This window comes from Malus sylvestris, chromosome 8 (assembly GCF_916048215.2).
Source record: "Malus sylvestris chromosome 8, drMalSylv7.2, whole genome shotgun sequence".
In the NCBI taxonomy this organism is placed as follows: Eukaryota; Viridiplantae; Streptophyta; class Magnoliopsida; order Rosales; family Rosaceae; genus Malus; species Malus sylvestris.
In genome coordinates, this window is record NC_062267.1 from 14788177 (window position 1) to 14804830 (window position 16654).

The 16654-nt window shown below is 37.0% G+C and overlaps 2 long non-coding RNA genes, 1 other non-coding gene and 1 pseudogene across 8 annotated transcripts; all 4 read right to left on the reverse strand.

The window, feature by feature from the left end:
• LOC126631395 (probable sucrose-phosphate synthase 1) overlaps window positions 1-6070 on the reverse strand; it is a 98275-nt pseudogene extending 92205 nt beyond the window's left edge.
• LOC126633641 (small nucleolar RNA U54) lies at window positions 1615-1704 on the reverse strand. Its single transcript, XR_007627121.1, has one exon. It is a non-coding gene; the product is annotated as a small nucleolar RNA U54 (small nucleolar RNA).
• Window positions 6071-6513: 443 nt separating the features above from the next.
• LOC126632919 (uncharacterized) lies at window positions 6514-16008 on the reverse strand. 6 transcript variants are annotated; one of them, XR_007626872.1, is made up of 4 exons: window positions 15651-16008; window positions 8669-8828; window positions 8495-8563; window positions 6514-7797 (listed from the first exon to the last, which is right to left on the reverse strand). It is a non-coding gene; the product is annotated as an uncharacterized LOC126632919 (long non-coding RNA). The 6 variants fall into 6 exon arrangements; XR_007626875.1 differs by lacking the exons at window positions 8495-8563; window positions 8669-8828 and adding an exon at window positions 15234-15302 and having other exon boundaries at window positions 6514-7587; window positions 7636-7797; window positions 15408-16008; XR_007626873.1 differs by lacking the exon at window positions 8669-8828 and having other exon boundaries at window positions 15408-16008.
• On the reverse strand, window positions 10184-14460 carry LOC126632920 (uncharacterized). The gene is made up of 2 exons (XR_007626876.1): window positions 14375-14460; window positions 10184-14326 (listed from the first exon to the last, which is right to left on the reverse strand). It is a non-coding gene; the product is annotated as an uncharacterized LOC126632920 (long non-coding RNA).
• Window positions 16009-16654: the final 646 nt, after the last annotated feature.

Sequence of the window (16654 nt, forward strand, 5' to 3'; positions counted from 1 at the left end):
AACAAGGAGGCCCTCGAGAACAGTGTGGCAAGGTGATGTGGAGTTAAAGGGCCTCAATGCACTAAAATTACCAACGAATGTTTAAGGGAAGATTTCTTGGATCAGTGAAACTTAAAAGTGCGAGACTCACATCAACGTTTATGATTTTGTTTTTTGTTTTTTTTAAACTAGTTTATGATTATGTTTGGTCCGAATTATGTTTGGAAGTCTCATGCAATTGCCTTGGATCTATCACATTATAAAGTTGAACTCGTGTGTGTGAGTGTGTATATATATAAAATAAAAAATAAAAAAAGGAGCTTCGTCTCAAGAAATAGTCAGGAGATTACACAATAAAGTTTCCAAAATACTAGTGTTTCGTTTAAGAAAAAAAAGTCACTTTTTATGTGTTTGAGATAGTCAGGAGACTACACAATAATGTCACTTTTTATTGAGAGTCAGTGATAGTCAGGAGATAGATCCAATAATTAGTTAGTGTTACATTTAAGAAATAGTCAGTGTTCCGTTTAAGAAATAGTCAGTATTTAGTTATATATGTATATATATATATATATTGAGATAGTCAGGAGATTACACAATAAAGTTTCCAGAGTACTAGTGTTCCATCTAAGAAATAGTCAATGTTTAGTTTACGAAACAGTGATAATACTAGTGTTCCGTTTAAGAAATAGTCAGTGCTTAGTTTATGAAATAGTGATAGTACTAGTGTTCGTTTGATAAATAGTCAGTGTTTAGTTTACGAAACAGTGATAGTACTAGTGTTCTGTTCAAGAAATAGTCAGTTTTTAGTTTACGAAACAGTGATAAGTTTACGAAACAGTGATAGTACTAGTGTTCCGTTTAAGAAATAGTCAATGTTTAGTTTACGAAACAGTGATAGTACTAGTGTTCGATTTTGTTTACGAAACAGTGATAGTACTAGTGTTCGTTTGATAAATAGTTAGTGTTTAGTTTACGAAACAGTGATAGTACTAATGTTCCGTTTAAGAAATAGTCAGTGTTTAGTTTACGAAACAATGATAGTATTAGTGTTCCGTTTAAGAAATAGGACAAACAAAAGAAGACTGCATCTGGATAAATCTACAATTAGGAAATTTTGGGTCATCTCCATTTGGCTGTGTGCAAAAAAAAAAAAAAAAAAAAAAATAGTTAAGAGGGTTGAAGATTGCATTTGGATCACAAAATAAACATACTTGTAAAAGTTGAAATTATTTTGAGCCATTTGCATTTCGAGATGTGAAAGCCTAAAGGAAAACGATTGGCAATCAATTTTGACCAATTGCAGCTAGCCCATGTTGAACTGCAAGTGAAGTCCACCTAATTGAACTTATGGAAGTGCATATTATTTGTAATTTAAGTTAGAGAATGTGAAACAAGCTCAATTAACTTCCTAATCACTCTCTCTTAGTGACTCAACAAGTCTAAATACTACAAACTGTATCAAGAGTTCATTAGCACACAATCACCTGCTCAATGCATTGAAGAACCTCTCTCTTGGCAACTTCTTTGCTCTCATAAAGCCCAGCAACAAAAATTTTAATTTGCAAAATTAAATTGTAAAAAAAATAAAGATTAAACCCAAAAACAAAAATTAAACAACAATTAGAAACTAATTGCTCTCATAATTTCTCTCAAAAGTTATCCAGTCATGTTCTGAATCAGAATAATGTATATTGCCCATTGTAGGCACATAATCACAGAGCAAGATAAACACAAAATTCAAACAGAATTAAAAAATTAAAACTAAAAATATTTTAAATGAAATTTTGAAATTGGTAAAAATGGAAGAACAATCAGAGATGGTTAAGGGTTGTCGGTCATGGTTAAATCAGAAACATGGACCAATAATTCCTCATCATATCACACTTGAAACCCTAAATTTGCAAATTAATTTAAAAACCAAAAACTTCAAACACCCAAAAACAAAAAATATCACAACCCGAACATTAAGAACCGAAAAATAATCAATATTTCCAAATCAAAATTCAATAGCACAAATACTAATGTCCTTTGAATATCGACTTCTGTCTGGTCGGCAGCCGATATTGGATTTGTCACAGCGCAATAGAAACGATATCCAGATAGCATAGGACGCCGTGAAGTATGCCGGTGAGGATCCAAGGGGACGGGCATAAACAGATGATGAAGGATGTATTCAGTAATGCTTGCACCTCAGGTACGGCAACGATGATCCAACTAGCTAGTTTTCGGACGAAAGGTAGATTAGGAAAGTCATACAACATCTCCGCTTTTTTCCGAACCAAGATTTGCACTTGTTTATCACATCTTTCGAGAATATAACGACTAAAACTCATGAACAATATATGTACAGATTTACATTAATAAGAAAACAAATTCCCCACTCCATCAAGTAACAATAATCAGAAAGAGCATTTTAAATAGATTCCAACCTGCAACTTCCAATTTAAGCCTCTCTGGACGACTTGATTTCCACACTGTCTATGGCAGCCACACTTGCTCCAGCATTCTTTAATAAATTGCCTCTTTAAGTGGCCCTTGCATGGTTCTAAACAATCATCATTCTTGACTCTTTCAAGTAGGCATCTTTTACAATAGAAAGGACGGTGTTGTTGAGGGTTGCGAGTCATAGAGATACACTCTTCCAAGAAATCATCGTTTAGAAGGCCTTCTCGGGTGTTTCAGAGTTTGACGGAGAAGATCGGATGATGGCAAGATGTAATGAGAAAATTACATAAAGTAATCTGAGTTTATAGACTTTTTCTCTGCATATGAAGGAAACGGACCAAATAAACGGGTGAGGAAACTTGACGTTAGGGGTACAATTGGAAGCACAATAAATTATTTTGGTTGGGCCAGTTTTATTGGGTTGATTTGATATTAGGTTTTGTACTAACCATTAAATAAACTTTTAACATGGTTTTTGGTTAAAATTTAAAATTTTCCAGCCCTTTTAATTAGTTTTCCTTTTATTATAACTTATTGTTACATAGTTTTTATCCATTTATTCAATTAAAATGTTTGAATTTTTTTTATTGTAGTCGTTTCTAATAGTATTATAATGAGGGATTTTAAATTTATATAATTATAAATCTCATAAAATATCAAACAATTAATGTCAAAACTATAAAAATATAAATATTAATAGTAATATAATGAAGTGTACAAAGTCAAAAGACTTTGATTAAACTTTGAATACCATTAAAGTTTTAGTCAAAGAATGTTAGAGACTAGGGACCGCATTCAAAGTATTCCTACATTATAATATGGGACGGTATTGTGATTGATATGTTTCACTTTTAGTATTGCGATTGTAAAAAAAATACAAATATTATAGTTTAAATTTAACAGTCTAGATGCATTAATTTTTATCTTTGTTGAGATTTTGAACGAGTATTATCCTTTTAGAATATTGTCAAAGAATCCAGTGGAATAATATGATGAAATTCCATTCCTGGAGGTATTACCTAACCAAAACAAGGGAAACTGAATAACATTTCTATCACTTAATATTTATCCTTTTCAAGAAAGAAGGGCAAAATTTTGATAAAAATAATATGAAGAGAAAAATATTTGATACTTACAACCATGCGAGGCATAAACCTTCCGTGACAGCTTACACCCCTTTTGATTCTTGCTCTTAGTTTGCGTTCTAGTATTGGATCAAAGCCATCATACAAGCGCCATTGTGATTCTATCTCCTGTCTAGTGCTTGTGATAACAATCTCAGAGGCATCTAGGGTTAACTCCTCTGCTTCTATCCGTCTCATTATTTTGTATGTTGTATTTATTTCTTCCCTTGATTGACGTCCTTGTTTCAAAAGTTGTTCAAGCTTATCTCGTCCAAGTGAGTGACCAGTAAATACCATTGGGACATTCAAGGCACCAGATAAAAGAGCAGCAGAATCACCAGCATCTGCATAATGTCCATGAATTGCAACGGGCCAAACTGGTTGCCCACCTCCAATTTGCTCTCCCAGAGCTTTGGACATCTGTATAATGTGGGTAAGTGCACCGTCAACAAACTCAGGTATGTGGGGCCAAAGAAGTTCTTTTGGGGCATATTAATCTCTTGGGCCAAATGGTATACGGACTATATAAGCTCCACTACTCTCCCCAAGCTCCTCCTTCGAATTCTCAGTGTTTAATGGATTCAGCATTTCAGTTGGTTCCCCATAACTCCAATCCACATCTGGAGCTGCCACTTGTCTTGTAAGCAAATCAACCCGATAAACTCCAGGCATTGAACCTAAGGCCCTGGCAAGTTCTACTACATACTTGACCTGATAATGATGAAAGCATTTATACTCCAAAGCAAGTAATATGGAAGCTTTTAATTCCAGTTTATAAATGTTTTCAATAATCATCAACTGAGTGCACAACCACGTCAAGATAAATATCGTAATTAACAATTTCTATTCCCAAAAGTTACCTGGCCACCAGTATCAGAATCACGACCAAGCTCCATATTCTCTCCACGGATCAGGCCATGAAGGCTGCATGAAGAATTATAGATAATGAAATCAAAGTCTAAAAGTTTAAATGCATAAAAAAGTTCGGCTCATGCCTTATTAACACCATGTAGAATTTCTTTTCTTTTTGTTGACTAGCCCAGTTCTCCATCGCATCAGTGGAATTGATTCTTTTCATTCTTCCTCCTCTAGTGCTATCACCACCATGAGCTGAAATGTCACCCACCGTGTCTCCTTTCTCTCCCTCAGACAAGTCTTCGGACATATCCTCAGTCGCCTCTCTCCTGCCTCGTTCCCTTTCAAGACGACGTCTAGCCACACGCTGAGCTTCTTCTCCCTCAATCTGATCAATTAGCAAAGCAAACGGCAACATTTTAAAGCCAAAAACTTAAAAGCGGCCCCCTTCTCAAAGTAAATAATAAAATAAATTCACTTCCTGTCGGTAATCACTTGTGCTTTTTCACAAGCACAAGTCTTCCCCTTGATAAATTGAACAATAATTAGCAACATGAAATTATTTCCACTCCTTTTTTCTTTTCTAACATGAATTAAAGGAGGCTAACCGGTGATTGCCCTTGCAGTCAGGGCCATCCTCTGCAACCTAGCGTGTCTTGGGTCCAAACCCTCCCCACTCCCCAAGTGTAAATAAAAGTAATATCGCTTGTATTAAAAAAATAAATGAATCAAAGGAGAATTAAGAAACAAAAACAAAGGGATGAGTGTCTAAATCTCCTCGTACCATAAGGCAAAATCTTAACTGTGAACAACATTGATTCAATGTAATCAGCAAAATCCGGCATTGTATGATTCAATTTTCGTTCTGTTTTAACTTTTTTTTTTAACTTTTTATTAAGGTTTCATTTTTATTTTCATTTGCTCAGCTACAAATAAAAAAACACACGCTCAATTGACGCATTTAGCAGCTGAATACAATGAAATCATCAACAGAAAAGACAAATTGTTTTAAAAAAAAAAACATATATATTTAAGAACCTGCTTCTTTTTGCGAGCCAAATTCCAAATTCGCCAGCACATGTTCTCCAACCTGGTGTTTCTCTCCTCCGGACTCCTCGCCGTCGCCGCAGCCTGAAATCAAAGCCACCGAATTAGCAAAAACAAATCAATAAAATTACGAAATGTCGAAAATCCAAATCGATTCAAAAATGGAAATGGCGTTGTGAGTAGGAATCGTACCCGAACCCAGGAGCGGTGGAGATCGGTCTCATCGTAGCGAGTGATGACCTCTTCGACGAAGTAACGAGTCGGACTGAAACGGCCACGTTCGCGGAGGAGGAGCGACGATTTGGCGTCGTCGAGGCCCGGACCGACGTCGAGGATCGCCTCCAAGTAACTGTTCACCCAGTCGTTTCCCGCCATTGCAACGGTCTTGGTCGGCTACACGGAGCATGAAACAGAGTGCTCTGCTCCCAGCTATATATATATATATATATATATATATATATATATATATATATATATATATATATATATATATATATAAATATGGAGATCTTAGAGAGAGAAAGTTAGAGAGAGAGAGAGAGAGAGAGAGAGAGTGAGACGGTTATGGTGATTTGCTGACAATGACGGAGTAGAGAGTGAGAGGGACGAGAGAAAGGGGAGAGAGAGGAGAAATTTTCCGCGAGTTTGGGATTTCTCTGGACAGAAAGAGAAAAGGTTTTTATTTATAAATTTTTTGAAAATCTGTAAGTGCATTTACTTATATGTCCTTGTCTCAAATTAAGGGTTGCTTGATGTACACTCATCTTTCTGCTACAAAGTAAACAATCCACATGGCGCAACTACACAAGTTTCTAGGCCTCTCCTTGCGTTGTATGTGAATTAGACAATCTCCCAATTTTGAACATAAAACTTAAATTTTGACAACTTATGTGGCACTTTAACATCTTTTAAAGTTTTATTCTTCAATCGATATGTCAAATTAAATTATTATTTTATTATTTTATAAAATAAATTATTAAACTAATTAAAATTTAATAAGGGACATTTAAAGTTTAATCAGTAAGGTGTTCACCTTCCTTGATTGAAAAGAAGATGAAAAATAGGATAATTGACACACCCCGTCCCGAAGGAGGGCATGCTGGCCGTCACGTGAGAGTGACGTAACCATTTGCACAGTACGGAAGCTTTAAGATACAATTTATAAGTTGATACACCCGAAGGTGAGTCCTAATTTTGTCCAATATGTCAGAACCCCGCCGTATTCCTCGTAGTCACCACACCTTTGTGATTCCTGAACCTGGAGGGGCGCAAAACCAAAATTGAGTGGGTCAGTAAAACAATTCTTTTCCAAATCCAAACATTTCTCATAACGTTGTAACCCCTCTCCGTAAAACCTGTATACTTTCCCAGAAATGTAAAATATAAATATACATATATATTCTCAATACTTCATTTCACTTTTTCAACATTTTTCATATCAGTTATGCCATGCCACATCATCTCAACATTTCTCATATTAATTATGCCATGCCACATCATCTCAACATTTCTCATATTAATTATGCCATGCCACATCATCTCAACAGTAATAAGGTATGAATGCATCAACATAATCATATCAGGTGCAAGAAAGTAATCAACCGTAGGCCCTCTAATAGCCCTGTACGGTTGAACCTAGAGCTCAAAATCTATCATTATCACTCTACCGGAGTCACCTCTGTGACCCGTCCGGCCTTCTGCACGCAAGTTACGCTCTAGTGCTTCTCATAAATCATCTGTGCACATAATCTAAGGTCACCCACCAGTCGGAATCTCACTAACACTCTCGCGACTGGTCTGTCGTACCCACTCCGCGTGGACTGTACGACTAGCATCTACTTGGATCCAAGGCGAGCGTGCGATGCGGTGAATACTATAAGCACTAAACCATGGTGCAGGATTTGAGCTCAATATATATCATCATCATCATAACAGTAATTAAATACTCACCTGTGCGTCCACCGCACCATTTCATACATATGCATCATAAATCAATTCTTACTTGTGCGTCCACCGCACCAATTCATACATATGCATCATAAATCAATTCTTACTTGTGCGTCCACCGCACCAATTCATACATATGCATCATATATTAATTCATGCATGGCATTTCAACTCACATTTCTATATACTTTTCATATCAATTCTATGCATGGTATTTCACTTCCCGTTTTTCCACATAACTCATATGCATTTCATTTTAAACATATTTTCATTTCAATTCAATTTCTGGGAAACGTCAAGTATATATATATATACGGAAAACAAAACGGCCCACTCACCTGGAGTTCGCCCTACAACTCCCTAGCACAATACGCCAAGGCGTCATGACGATCGGCGCCTAAAACAATAATCAATTCCAACCTCAGAATTCATACCGATAGAATATATAACTTATATAAAATACGTCACTACGTAGATTGATCCGGAAGATCCACCCCTCAGATTTTAAATCCATAACTTCCAGAGGTCCACATTATACCTCTAGGACAACATCCTAAAATTTCATTACCATCCAACGGTCGGATCTCCGTCAATTTCCAAAACTAAGTGACGGTTAACATTTTATATTATGGACTTACAATTCCAATTCCGGAAGATCCGCAAATCGGATTCCCAATCTGTAAGTTCCAATAATCCTCAAATATTACGTATTACAACGTATCAAAGTTTGGTGATGATCCAACGGTCGGATCATCAATTCACATTTTCACCTAATGTGAAAACTATAAAACGTTATTTGAACACCTAACCAACAATCCTCAATAACTTTCTCATACGGTGTTCAATTTAGGTATATGAATATACCACAGTGATCTACTCGACGTCACGGACGTCGACATATTTTTAAAATAATTTTATTTTTATTTTTTATTTTTACTGTAGCACATTCTTCTTCCTTGGGTCGCCGGACTGGTTTTTCCGGCGGCCGTTTTCCGGGCAGTTTTTCAAATTGCTATAACTTTGTCATTTCTCAACGAAATCAAGTGATTCAAAAACGAAAGTTGTAGCCCTTGAAGAGACAAAGAGAATGGTACCTTGCACAACACCTAGTTCGCCGTGGTTTGGCCGGAAACTGCCTCGAAATCCTCGGAGGTCGCCGGAAACTGGGTATTTTTCAAATGAGTATAACTTCTTCAATACTCAACGAAATTGAGTGAAACAAAAAGGAAAGTTGTAGTACTTGACGAGACGAAGAGATTGATACCTACCTTGACTCCTAAATCGCCGGGGATTCGCCGGAAAACGCCTCGAAAGCTCCGGCCAAACTTTGAACTTGTCGATCTCCGTGTTCTTACGTCCAAAAACTTCCAACGAAGCACTCCGAGCTTCCTTGGGACCTCACCAAGCTTGCTATGAGCTTGGATTGTCCTAAAACAAAGTCAATTCGAAGATCATGAACAGTGCACTTTCACGGGGAGTTTAGAATCTAGGTTTTCCGAAGTAAAACTTACCTGAAATTGGTGTCTACGTGATCGTGGAGTCCTCAGGAATGCCATGGTAGCTTTAAATCCGACGTTGGTATAAGTTTTAGGTGGTTTTGGGTGGTTGCCTGTGTGTTCGAGAGGGTGAGAGAGAGAGAGAGTGAGGTCTGAGGAAGAGAGAGTATGAAGGACAGTATACGGGAAATGGGGAGGGTTTTGAGGTGTGGGGATCCCACATGTCCAATCCAATCCCAATTTCATAAAATTCCATCATAAAATTTAAGTCTAAGTCTCCACTCTAATTACCAAATTTTTTTGGAGCTTAGATATAACGAACGTGAAAATTATACCTTAGTCACGTATTAGGGACATTTTCGTAATTTCATGTCCTCGGAATTAAAAATTCCGGGACGGGCTGTGACAATCTCCCCTCCTTATAGAATTTCGTCCCCGAAATTCCAGCAACCAACTAAATCATCTATACTCATACAATAGCCTCGGATAAATCTCTCTCATCCGATTCTCTTTCTCCCACATAATTTTCTACTGAATGATTTCCTTCACAAAGCTTTTACTACTTACTCTGTCTTAATTCTCAGGACCTTCTTTTTCCAATCCAAAGTCGTCCTTGGTTCCTTATCAAGTCGAATCCAATTTAATTCTCAATAGTTGCACCAGAATTCCATGAGACGACTGTGCCACCTAGTGACAACGCATCGAACACAAATACATTAAGTACCGTTGCCCTGTCTGAAAAAAAATTTATTACTCAACACTGGAGTAATTGTACTAACTTGGTACATTGACCAATTATCACTTCAAATTCGATCATAACCATCCTATGTACAAGGAAACTTGTACACATAATCCAAAGTAATATCTTTCCATTTCCACTGCGAAACAGAAAATAGTTATCTCAATCCAAAGGTTTATCTCTTTCTGCCTCAATCTGCTGACCAAATAAAACTGTCGAATGGTATGATAAATCTTATTAGTTTTGGAATATTGCAGAAGTTGAACAGTGAACTTCGTCCAATATTTGCTTGCTTCAAATCCTCAGCATTAGGCACATACTTTTTGTTTTCATGTATCCACATACCATTTGATTCACGAATCATGTACTCATTCTTTTTCCCTTCTTTCTCTGCCTTGGTTAATTCTTAAATTTCCTCGTCAAACATTTAAGTTTCGAGTACGAACTTACTAAAAATGCCTAACTTGAAATTTAACAAGTATAACTTCTTCTCGATCTTGCATTTTTAATTTTTCTTCCATTGGTTTTCAATCCACAAGATGATACTCTTGGCAAACGTGCCAGACATTAATCTTACTGTAGTCTTCTCACCAAGTGCTTGAGCTAGAACAAACTTTACGATCACCCTGATCGTACAATCATGTTCATTAAGCAATACAATTCACATTCGCTGCCTCCTATCAAAATCCTTCCAAGTAATGGATATTGAAGACTCTTTTGATTTGTAAAATCTTGCATTCTTATCAAATATAATGCCTTCATAACTTCACAGCAAGAATGGTAATCATGACTTCCAAGTCACCCGTAGGGTAATTCATCTCATGAGGTTCCTTTTATCGTGAAACGTATGCAATCACCCTAACATTTGCATCAACATGCCTCCAATACCATTCAAGAAACATCACTAAAAATTTATGATTACCATTATTCTTTGGGAATACCAAAATACGTGCATGAGTGAGGAAATACTTCAGTTGTTGAATCCTTTGCTCACAATTTCCTTCCCACTCATACATAACCTCTTTTCTCAACAGTCTCGTCAATGACAAAGCAATGACTGAAAAATCTTTCACAACCATCCAAGATAGCCTGGTAAGCTAAGAAATTCCGAATCTCAATTACAGCTCGTGGTTGTTCCAATTTCTCAATTTCTGCTATCTTTTAAGGATTCACTTGAATACCTTAAGAATATATAACAAATCTCAGAATGCCACCTGATTCGTCTAACTTTAGCATTTGCTACTTAGCATACAACCAACGTTCTCTCAATCTTTGGTTCACCGACTTAATACGTTTACATGCTCTGCTCTGGCTCAGAATATGCCAGAATATCTTCAATGAAAATGATATCAATCTATCAAGGCATTATTGGAATACTTCATCCATCAACTCATAAAACAGCATGAGTATCCACATAGCATCACCAAACTTCATAAGGACCATAACAAGTCCAGAAACCATCTTATGATCAACGTTAATATTCAATTGGTAGTAACCATATCTCAATTCAATCTTTGAATCTTCGCAATTACTTCTGAGCTGGTTAAATAAACATCAGTACATCACCATGGATAACGGTTCTTAATCGTTACCCGACTTCATTGTCTATAATCAATGAACAATCTCTAAGTCCATTTTCTTTCTCACCAACAAACTGGGGCTCCTCAAAAGTGTTGTACTAGGTTGAATGAAACTTTTATCAACCAATTCTTTCAACTGAATTTCCAATTCCCTTAACTCATCCTGAACCAATCTCCAATATAAATTTATACCTGGCAACAAATCAATAATGAACCTCATATCTCTGCCTGAAGGCAATCCAGGTATACTTTCAAGGAAGACATCAAGAAAAGTCTAACTCTTTCGACATTATTCACACTACTCCAAACAACATCATTTAGCACCACATGAGCTAAGTATTTTTGACAGCCTTTCGAAAACAATCTCTTTGCTCTCACAGCATAAATAACGGTCTGACTCAATCCACTTTGCATACTTACAAAAGTAATCTCTGGTCATCCAGATCGATGGAAAGTACTGGTTTCCCGTAACATTCCGTCTTGTCACAATTATAACCAACCAATCTAATGGAACAGAATTAACTGATACAATATATATTCTATTATTATTAAGCATTCTAAATAAGTACAACACTAACATAAAATAACCTACCGGTTTGCTTGCTTAACGAATCCACGAATGAGTTATTAATATTACGGTCTGCAGCCCGCAATACTGATAAATCATCGTTGTCTCGATAAGTAGGCAACCACTCTCAAAGATATAACATTACTATTTTGTTACTCAAGGCAAAATACATACACTCGTCTCAACTACATTTATTTACTACTCTCTAGGTAATAACATACATAATAAGAAATATATCAGCCGAAGTCAACTAGAATGACCAATACGGCTGATTCAACTCTTATCTCAATAATACGTCAGCCGGATCCACTCCGCGTGGTCGGTACGGCCGAGCCTATAACTCACCAATTTCTCATGTGTCAATCGAATCCACTTCTCATGGTCTGTACGACTGAACATATAACTCATCAAATCTCTCTGTACCCACGGTCAATCCGACCAAACTACTAAATCCATAACTCTGCTGAATCAACACTATGATGTCATAGAAAACTGTTGGGTACAACTGATTCTAGGGACGATTCACAATTCTGTGTCCCCTCTGTTCACATAAACACATTCATTAATTTCACACTTCCCAAAGTGTTAATTTTGTACCTGCTGCACAAGGTACATTTCCTTTACTCGAGACACCTTGTCTCAAATATCTGGGATTACCAGTATATCCATCACTTTTACTCTGACCAGCGACATTAAAACCTCAGCTGGAAGAATTAACTCTAGCTTCACTTCTTTCGAAGCTCTGAATCTTTCTATCTCCTTGATATGACGAATCATTAACTTTATCGTCTTCTTTTAATTCCCATTCATTTCTTATTCTTCTTTATTCTCGTTGCTCATGTTCTCAGAGTCCTCAAGACTCAACAGCATCTCGTATATTCCTGGTAAGAAGTATAATGGATAGTGGTCACCCAAAATACCACTTCCCTTTTTGCCACCCAGCTTAAAACAACATAACACCTCCACCAAATTAACAACAATATCTGGATGGAACGAGGCAAGTCTGAAAACTTTCTATAATATCCCTCGATCATCACCTTCCTTGTCTCATATTTGTAAACTCTTGTTTACTACCATCGATAAATGCCGGAGGGATAAACTTTTCCTTAAACAAGTCCTTAAACAATTTTAAATCGACTGATTCCTCTGGTGACAACAATTAATACTCCTGCTTCCATCAGGATACACGTTCATAACTCAAACCAGGTAGTCATCTCGACCCCTTGTCAGAAGGAAGATTCCTTTGACTTGCATAATCCGAAACATCTTTTCCAAATGGTTAAACCGTTACTTCGCTCCCTCAGGTTCATCATTTCTCTTAAGTGATTCAAATTCAACTCATAACCCATCTTAAAATGCCCCTTTAGACAATAGACTGAATCACCATAGTAATAGTTTCCCCCAAAACCGCTATATTAGGGAGACTAAATTCCTCTAACTACGTGGTTTGCTACGAGGCGGTGTAGTTCTGACAGAATTCACTAGAAACTTCTCAAGATGTCCAAGATTGCAACCATGCTCTGATACCAACTGACACACCCCGTCCCGAAGGAGGGCATGCTGGCCGTCACGTGAGAGTGACGTAACCATTTGCACAGTACGGAAGCTTTAAGATACAATTTATAAGTTGATACACCCGAAGGTGAGTCCTAATTTTGTCCAATATGTCAGAACCCCGCCGTATTCCTCGTAGTCACCACACCTTTATGATTCCTGAACCTGGAGGGGCGCAAAACCAAAATTGAGTGGGTCAGTAAAACAATTCTTTTCCAAATCCAAACATTTCTCATAACGTTGTAACCCCTCTCCGTAAAACCTGTATACTTTCCCAGAAATGTAAAATATAAATATACATATATATTCTCAATACTTCATTTCACTTTTTCAACATTTTTCATATCAGTTATGCCATGCCACATCATCTCAACATTTCTCATATTAATTATGCCATGCCACATCATCTCAACATTTCTCATATTAATTATGCCATGCCACATCATCTCAACAGTAATAAGGTATGAATGCATCAACATAATCATATCAGGTGCAAGAAAGTAATCAACCGTAGGCCCTCTAATAGCCCTGTACGGTTGAACCTAGAGCTCAAAATCTATCATTATCACTCTACCGGAGTCACCTCTGTGACCCGTCCGGCCTTCTGCACGCAAGTTACGCTCTAGTGCTTCTCATAAATCATCTGTGCACATAATCTAAGGTCACCCACCAGTCGGAATCTCACTAACACTCTCGCGACTGGTCTGTCGTACCCACTCCGCGTGGACTGTACGACTAGCATCTACTTGGATCCAAGGCGAGCGTGCGATGCGGTGAATACTATAAGCACTAAACCATGGTGCAGGATTTGAGCTCAATATATATCATCATCATCATAACAGTAATTAAATACTCACCTGTGCGTCCACCGCACCATTTCATACATATGCATCATAAATCAATTCTTACTTGTGCGTCCACCGCACCAATTCATACATATGCATCATATATTAATTCATGCATGGCATTTCAACTCACATTTCTATATACTTTTCATATCAATTCTATGCATGGTATTTCACTTCCCGTTTTTCCACATAACTCATATGCATTTCATTTTAAACATATTTTCATTTCAATTCAATTTCTGGGAAACGTCAAGTATATATATATATACGGAAAACAAAACGGCCCACTCACCTGGAGTTCGCCCTACAACTCCCTAGCACAATACGCCAAGGCGTCATGACGATCGGCGCCTAAAACAATAATCAATTCCAACCTCAGAATTCATACCGATAGAATATATAACTTATATAAAATACGTCACTACGTAGATTGATCCGGAAGATCCACCCCTCAGATTTTAAATCCATAACTTCCAGAGGTCCACATTATACCTCTAGGACAACATCCTAAAATTTCATTACCATCCAACGGTCGGATCTCCGTCAATTTCCAAAACTAAGTGACGGTTAACATTTTATATTATGGACTTACAATTCCAATTCCGGAAGATCCGCAAATCGGATTCCCAATCTGTAAGTTCCAATAATCCTCAAATATTACGTATTACAACGTATCAAAGTTTGGTGATGATCCAACGGTCGGATCATCAATTCACATTTTCACCTAATGTGAAAACTATAAAACGTTATTTGAACACCTAACCAACAATCCTCAATAACTTTCTCATACGGTGTTCAATTTAGGTATATGAATATACCACAGTGATCTACTCGACGTCACGGACGTCGACATATTTTTAAAATAATTTTATTTTTATTTTTTATTTTTACTGTAGCACATTCTTCTTCCTTGGGTCGCCGGACTGGTTTTTCCGGCGGCCGTTTTCCGGGCAGTTTTTCAAATTGCTATAACTTTGTCATTTCTCAACGAAATCAAGTGATTCAAAAACGAAAGTTGTAGCCCTTGAAGAGACAAAGAGAATGGTACCTTGCACAACACCTAGTTCGCCGTGGTTTGGCCGGAAACTGCCTCGAAAGCCTCGGAGGTCGCCGGAAACTGGGTATTTTTCAAATGAGTATAACTTCTTCAATACTCAACGAAATTGAGTGAAACAAAAAGGAAAGTTGTAGTACTTGACGAGACGAAAAAATTGATACCTACCTTGACTCCTAACTCGGCGGGGATTCGCCGGAAAACGCCTCGAAAGCTCCGGCCAAACTTTGAACTTGTCGATCTCCGTGTTCTTACGTCCAAAAACTTCCAACGAAGCACTCCGAGCTTCCTTGGGACCTCACCAAGCTTTCTATGAGCTTGGATTGTCCTAAAACAAAGTCAATTCGAAGATCATGAACAGTGCACTTTCACGGGGAGTTTAGAATCTAGGTTTTCCGAAGTAAAACTTACCTGAAATTGGTGTCTACGTGATCGTGGAGTCCTCAGGAATGCCATGGTAGCTTTAAATCCGACGTTGGTATAAGTTTTAGGTGGTTTTGGGTGGTTGCCTGTGTGTTCGAGAGGGTGAGAGAGAGAGAGAGTGAGGTCTGAGGAAGAGAGAGAGTATGAAGGACAGTATACGGGAAATGGGGAGGGTTTTGAGGTGTGGGGATCCCACATGTCCAATCCAATCCCAATTTCATAAAATTCCATCATAAAATTTAAGTCTAAGTCTCCACTCTAATTACCAAATTTTTTTGGAGCTTAGATATAACGAACGTGAAAATTATACCTTAGTCACGTATTAGGGACATTTTCGTAATTTCATGTCCTCAGAATTAAAAATTCCGGGACGGGCTGTGACAATAATTGCATCGGTCAACTCAACATTAATTATAATAAATGATTAAACTAATTAAAAATTAATAAAATATATTTAATAATTAATAAAAAAACATTTGAAGCTGCAATCAAATTTGACAGCAACCTCTTTTGCTGCCAATATATGTCATCACCACATAGGATTTGACACTTCGGTTGGAGAATATTAGTGTGGTCTTTTTTTTACTATTATAACTTATTTGTATATTTTGGCATCTCCTTTGGAGATGCTCTTAGAGAGAATTGTCTTTATACCCTATTTTGGTTGACAAAGAAGATTTTATTAATGGAGTTGTAGATAAGCTTAAATTTTGGTTTACTAGCATATTCTCATTTAATGTTTGAGTTTTTTTTTTTTAACAGACCATAGTATTTACACTAAGAGGGAGATGGTGAGTTTAGTATTTTAGTGAATTTGATGGTATGAGAATAAAGTTTAAGTAATTACGAGTTTGTAGTACTTTACGATATATTTTTCACATGCCATATGAATTTATAGTAAATTTTAAATGAACTAAAGGTGTCAAACATGTGATTTAAAAAAGTACTGGTTGAGTAGTACACCATACCTTTATTAATTAAAATGCTAGGAG